The sequence below is a fragment of the Etheostoma spectabile genome, chromosome 15 (assembly GCF_008692095.1).
Source record: "Etheostoma spectabile isolate EspeVRDwgs_2016 chromosome 15, UIUC_Espe_1.0, whole genome shotgun sequence".
NCBI classification, from domain to species: domain Eukaryota; kingdom Metazoa; phylum Chordata; class Actinopteri; order Perciformes; family Percidae; genus Etheostoma; species Etheostoma spectabile.
Window position 1 is genome coordinate 31809029 of NC_045747.1, and position 6529 is coordinate 31815557.

Genomic DNA, 6529 nt, shown 5'->3' on the forward strand with positions numbered 1-6529 from the left:
GGGTCTTGGGCAGCTCTCCTCCCTTTGTGGTCTTCAACACATCCTCCAGAACTGTAGCAGTGACCCAGCAGAAGACTGGGATGTGGCACATGATGTGGAGGCTTCGTGATCTCTTGATGTGGCTGCTTCTCCGGACGGTAGAGGGCCTGGGAGCTGAGAACGTGATACGAGATGCTTGCAGCGCGGTTCTCGTCTACAGGTTACAGCCACTCAGCCTGACTGAATCAGCAATACAAGTACAAACAAAAGTATTATGGATCCTTTATGTGCGCCCAGCTCCACCAATTAAACGAATCAGCCATATGTTAATCAGAGCCAAAATACCTAAACTTTATCATTGTCCAAATACATTTGGACCTAACGATATCCAAGTCACGTTTATGTGCTGTGAACCGCGACATTACAATGTTGACAAAGGTCCTAGTCAGCTCTCCCAGACTAGAGGACGTCCTAAACCTCATTTCCTCTTTATCTTTGTTAGCCATCCACTAATAATTAACATACAAAGAAAATGACATCTCAGAATAGCTGAACACTAACCTGAGAGTTTCCATCTGTCAGGGTGTGGACTTTCAGTCCAGCCCACAGCTGCTTCACTCCTGAATCCTGCGTTGTTTTACTACTAGGGTCCAGCTCTCTCAGACTAGTAGGACTGGGGCTGAAGAACTGAGGACAGAGCTTCACAGCTTCTCTCTGACAGGTTACCGCCACTCAGTCCTGAAGAGGATCAGCAATACATAGAGAACCAATGACACAGTGTTGTTTTATAAGGACAATGGAGATTCAGATTTAAGTGATAGAGTAACCTGCAAGTAAAGACATTTTTTGTGATTCTTGGAGAATGACTGATTGGTATTTTGCTCCTGTTGCCAGAACCTCCGCAGTCCAGTGAAGTGCATATTTTGTGTTCTCTCTCATTGACAGTGGAAACAGATGGAAACAGCTTGATCATTTCTACATGTACTTATCATTTGTCAGAGTGGAATGAGTCTCCTTTAGTGCGTCCAGCACCACTATTAACCGAATTAGCCATATGTACAATTAAGTTCATGTTGAGTTATGTTGTTCACCTTTTAAACTGGGGTTGGGTTATTTTCATGACTCATGAGGTTATTCATGCAGTCATTCATTAGTGGTTCTACTATGAAAATAGTGATAATATTGAAGCCACTGGCTGTCTCTGTCTTTATGAATCAAAGATGTCTAGCAAATATCGTGAACCAAGACAATACACTGGACACCTTCTGAGTCCTAGAGGACTGGGAGCTGAAACTGCCGACAGGACACTTCACATCTTCTGTCTGAAGGTTGTAGTCAGTGCCCTAGTCAGTCCAGTTAATAACAACATACATAAGGAAAGTAACAGCTTAAAGGGTCTAGGGTTTCATATAACTAACACTAACCTGAGGTTTCCAGTCTGCGATGATGACATCTTCCATTCCAGCCGACAGCTGCTTCACTCCTGAATCCCGCAGGTTGTTTGTTACTCCTGTCCAGGTCTCTCAGCTAGAGCTGGGAGCTGTAGAAACTGAGGACAGAGCTTCACCGCTTCTCTCTGACAGGTTACAAGCCAACTCAGTCTGAGAGGAAATCAGCAATACACAATTACAAACAAAAGTAATTTTTCCTAACTTCAATAAAAATCCATTAAATCTTGATAGTTGGACCAGATAGTGTGTGCACGAACAGAGCTTTGTTGGAGGCTTTGATCATGGCAGCAGCCTCAGAAGAGGCCTCCTCTGAAGCAGAGTAATTTCTTGCAGTCAAACACCTGCAGGTTGTTGTTACTCAGGTCGACTCGTCTCAGACTAGAGGACTTGGAGATGAGGAATAGGAACGAAGACTTTCACAGCTTCCCTCTGACAGGTCACAGCCACTCAACCTAAAAATGTTTTCAAACAGTCAGTTTAATACTGAACTTTGAAAAGATTATTTTAATGAAGGCACTAACCTGAGAGTTTCCAGTCTGCAGTGTGGACTCTTCGTCCAGCCAACAGCTGCTTCACCCTGAATCCTGCAGGTTGTTGTTACTCAGGTCCAGCTCTCTCAGAGTAGAGGACTGGGAACTGAGAACTGAGGACAGAGCTTCACAGCTTCTCTCTGACAGGTTACAGCCACATCCATCCTGAAAGAATCAGTAATACATTAGAAAAGCACTATAAAAATTCCGCAGAAATTTATCAGTGGCCATGCTATTGGGGCCCATCCACACACACACACACCTGGAAACATCAGTTAGAGTCAGTTGGTGCAACATGGCCGCCAGGGACCAGTGTCATGATAGGGGTGTGTGTTGTGTATGTGTCGTGTGTGTGTGTGGTGTGTGTGTCCAGAACTTCTTGCTATGATTCTGCGCAAAACGTTAAGCCTGATAGACTCCATAGTACATTTCTGCGACCGACACAAAAGATTTCCTACATTTTATCCAAAAATGATGTCTAAATGACTGAACAACTGGAGGAGAGCGAGACATTTTGTTCGGGAAAAAACTCGTGCTGCAGCCCCCTCCCCCTCTGTCCTCTCAGTAACCAGAACATGTTACTAGGTGATATCCTCAAAGTAGGGGCCAGAGTCGTTTCTTCAATGATTAAGGATCGCAGTTGGTGAGGCCTAGCACGAAAGTGTTTAGGTCGATAGACTCCATAGTTACATGTCTGCGACCAGGACAAGATCCCTACAGTGTTGACCAACTATGATGTCTAAAGAGATAGAACTGAGGAGCGAGAACAATTTTGTTTGTTTCAGCGCATCGTCCTGCAGCCCCCTCCTCTGTCCTCTCAGTACAGAACCTGTTTCTATGGTGATTTCGTCAGAGAGGGAGCCAGAGATTTTTTTTTTCCAATCTTGGTCTATCTGCATTTGGTGGGACCTAGCCGAAAAGTTTTAGTCCGATAGACTCCATCTTACATGTCTGTGATCGTCCACAAGATTCCCTACATTTTGTACCAACTATGATTCCTAAAGAGTTAACACTGGAGGAGAGAGAGCAATTGTTTGGGAAAAAATCTGTGAATCGGACTCCAGCTGCATGATTTTCTCTCGACAGTTGGTAGATCACAGCCCACATTTAAGTCCGATAGACCTCCATAGTTACATGTCTGCGACCGAACAAGATTCCCTACATTTTGACTAATAATGAAGACTGCCTGAGTTTAAAACGGAGGAGAAGAGCAATTTATGTCCGGGAACTTCCAGATATCTGTACCGCAGCCCCTCACTCTGTCTCCCACTCTATCTCCTGAACAGTTCCGCCACATCGCCACACATTATGAAAATCTGAGACGGTCTGAAAACGGGCGATACTACAACGGGATCTGGAGAACCGTGGTTGATATGCGTGGAACGCCCATGGTCAGAAAAACCCAGTAACGCCAATGTCTTTCTTCGGTTAAATTTTTATCAATGTTTTCTACTTAAGAGTATGGCGAACCGCAGCACGGTCCCCAAGAGGGGGCGTTTTGTGAGCTCTGTTAGAGACTGGTTCCCGAACACATTTCCCATTCAAGTCATGAGATGATTTTTGCCCATATTTTTGCCGATTTCGGTAAAAACCACGCGGCAAATCGTGTTAAACTACATAGCACGAAAAACCATTCCCAATCATACCCACATGTCGGTGTAATGTGGTGCGCGTGTTGGCAACGCTCCGGGACTAGTAGCGGGACGAAATTTGGGCGGAAGATTAAGAATAAAAATAATAATAATAAGTATGTCAATATAACCTCATTGTGCCGAGTCTCTGCTATTGCGCACCACGGCACACTGAATTACAATCAATGTAATATTAATTTGGATATTTTGTGTGTGCACGTACAGAGCTTTGTTGGAGGCTTTTGACACTGGCAGCAGCCTCAGAAGAGCCTTCTCTGAAGCAGAGTATTTCTTCATGGTCAAACACGTCCAGGATCTTCTTCTGATGGAATCAGGTATATGAATCGACGGCTGACCCTGAGCAGAGACAGTTGTATCTGCAGAGAGACTCGCTGAACTCAGGGACTTTGTTCTGCTCCACTAGAGAACGATCATTCATTTCATTCAGGCAGTGGAACAGATTGATGCTTCTCTCTCTACTGCAACAGATTCTCACCGATCTTCTTCTTGATGTACTCAACTGTTTTCTGATGGTCCTGTGAGCTACGCCTCCTGTGTCAATTAGTCCTTGTAGGAGACTCCTGAGTTGGTCGGCAGTGAAAGACCCAGGAGAAGCGGAGCACAGTCCATGTGTCCATTTTTGACTCTGTAAAGCCTTGTCCACAGCACTCTGGTAAATACGGTGTTGAGTGATGTTTGTTCTTCTGCCAGCAGGTTGACTCCAGAGTTGGTGAAGTCAGTATGGACATGAAGAGCAGCCAGAAACGCCTGGATCACTCAGATGGACGAAGCAGACACACCTTGTCCAGGTACAGTCCTCTCGTCCTCTTAAAGATCTGTGTGAACACTCCTGAGTACACTGCGGCTGCTCGTATATCGAGCCCACACTCGTCAGGTCTGATTCATAGAAGATCGTTTGCCTTTCTGCAGCTTGCTCAAAAGGCCAGTTTTCCCAGAGACTCGATCATCTTCATGTGTCTGACTCCAATGTGAAATCCGTCTCAGCTCCTCCATCTAGACTTTATTCTTCACTTTGGACTGAACACCAGGAAGGTATGTTACATCTCGTCAGGGTCTTGGGCATACTCTCCTCCCTTTGTGGTCTTCAACCACATCCTCCATACTGTAGCAGTGACCCAGCAGAAGACTGGATGTGGGCACAGATGTGGAGGCTTTCGTGTCTCTTGATGTGGGAGATTACCTCTGCTGGCCTGCTCCTCATCTCTGAATCTTTTCCTGAAGTACTCCTCCTTTCTGGGCGTCAGTGAACCCTCTGACCTCTTTCCCATGTCAACACACCCAGGAGGGATCTGATTGGCTGCTGCAGGTCGTGTGGTTATCCAGAGGCGAGCAGAGGGAAGCAGTTTTCCCCTGATGGGTTTGTCAGCAGCACACCCCACTGAGGTGGACTCTGTAACCATCAGTCAGGATCTCAGTGTTGAGGAAGGCAGATAGCAAGTCGACACTCATCCAGACCATCAAAGATGAGACCACCTCTCAACCGCAGATTCCTGGCTTCTTTGGTTTCACTAAAGAAGCAATCACAAGTTCCACCAGCTGACTTTCTCTCTTTCAGCACATTCAGCTCTCTGAAGGTGAATGGGAATATGAACTGGATGTCGGTTTGCTTTGTCTTCAGCCAGTCCCAGATGAACTTCTGTGTTTAAGACGTTTTCCCCGATGCCAGCCACTCCCTTTGTCATCACTGTTTCTGATTGTTTTATCTCTTCCGGTGGGGTTTTTAAAGATGTCATCTCTGTCTTATTATTGTTTCGGGCCCGGTCCTGGTTTCCTGAATGCGTTGTTTCAATCTGTCTGACCTCATGTTCATCATTGACCCCTGCAGCCCCTCCCTCCATCAGGTAGATCTCTGTGAACATCTGATTCAGAAGGGTTGGGTTTCCTGCTTTAGCAAGCCCCTCAAACATACACAGGAACGTCTTCTGCAGCTTATATTTGAGTTTACGTTTACCAACTGCAGCAGGAGTTCCTGAAGAAACACACAACAAAGTTCAATAAGTCAAAGAACATACACAACATTTCTTCTGAGAATGAAAATACATTTTTGGGCTATCTCTTGAGATATTAGTAAACGTCCAATTCTTCCATCAAGTCAAATCTTTAAGGGGTTTTATACACAGTATTTCACACTGGTATGCAGGGGCATAGCACAAAATTCTAGAAAGGCATTTTCTATGGGGCCCTCCCCACAGCTTAACCTTTCTAGCACCTTTGTAGTGCTCTCCCCACCTGAGGGCTCTTTCCCCCCAGTCTGACGCACCTGCGGGTATGCAACTTTGGCTGGCTGAACAATGCCCTGGTGCTGTTATAATCTGCTCGAATGCAACCAGTGCAATGGCCCTATTTGAAACGAGGAGGTTTTCCCCCCTATATATGGGTGAAAAAGTGTTTGCCCCCCTTCATCATTTCCTGTTCCTTTGATTATTTGTCACACTTAAGTTTTTGGGAACACCCAACCACTTTAAACAATAGTCAAGGACAACCCAGTAAACACAAATGCAATTTTGTAATGAAGGTTTTATTATTAAAGGTGAAAAAAAATCCAAACCATCATGTGCCCCTGTGTGAAAAAGTGATTGCCCCCCTTGTTAGAAACATACATAACTGTGGTTGTCCACAACCTTTCAATTTCTTTCAATTTCTCTAGCCACACACCAGGCCTGATTATTGCCACACTTCTTCACTAATCAAGTCATCACTTAATAGGAGCTGCTTGACGCAGTAAAGGTCCACCAGAAGATCCTTAAAGTCTACACATCATCCGAGACCCAAAGAAATTCAGGAACAATTGAGAATTAAAGTAATTGAGATCTACAGTCTGGAAAGGTTATAAAGCCATTTCCCAAAGCTTTTGGGAATCCAGCGAACCACAGTGAGAGCCATTATTCCACAAATGCGAAGACATGGAACAAGTGTG

The 6529-nt window shown here is 45.1% G+C and overlaps 1 long non-coding RNA gene across 3 annotated transcripts in view; it reads right to left on the reverse strand.

Annotated features, from left to right (window-relative positions):
- Positions 1-4350, reverse strand: part of LOC116703003 (uncharacterized) — a 14464-nt gene extending 10114 nt beyond the window's left edge. The window contains exons 1-5 of one of the 3 annotated variants that reach the window (XR_004335302.1): positions 4339-4350; positions 4113-4134; positions 3815-3907; positions 1952-2125; positions 1688-1882 (exon numbers count right to left, since the gene is read on the reverse strand). This is a non-coding gene — a long non-coding RNA (uncharacterized LOC116703003). Of the gene's footprint in view, positions 1-196; positions 216-1687; positions 1883-1951; positions 2126-3814; positions 3908-4112; positions 4135-4338 lie in introns of those variants that run through there. The other 2 variants (XR_004335304.1, XR_004335303.1) reach the window with 2 other exon arrangements.
- Between the last annotated feature and the right edge of the window lie 2179 nt (positions 4351-6529).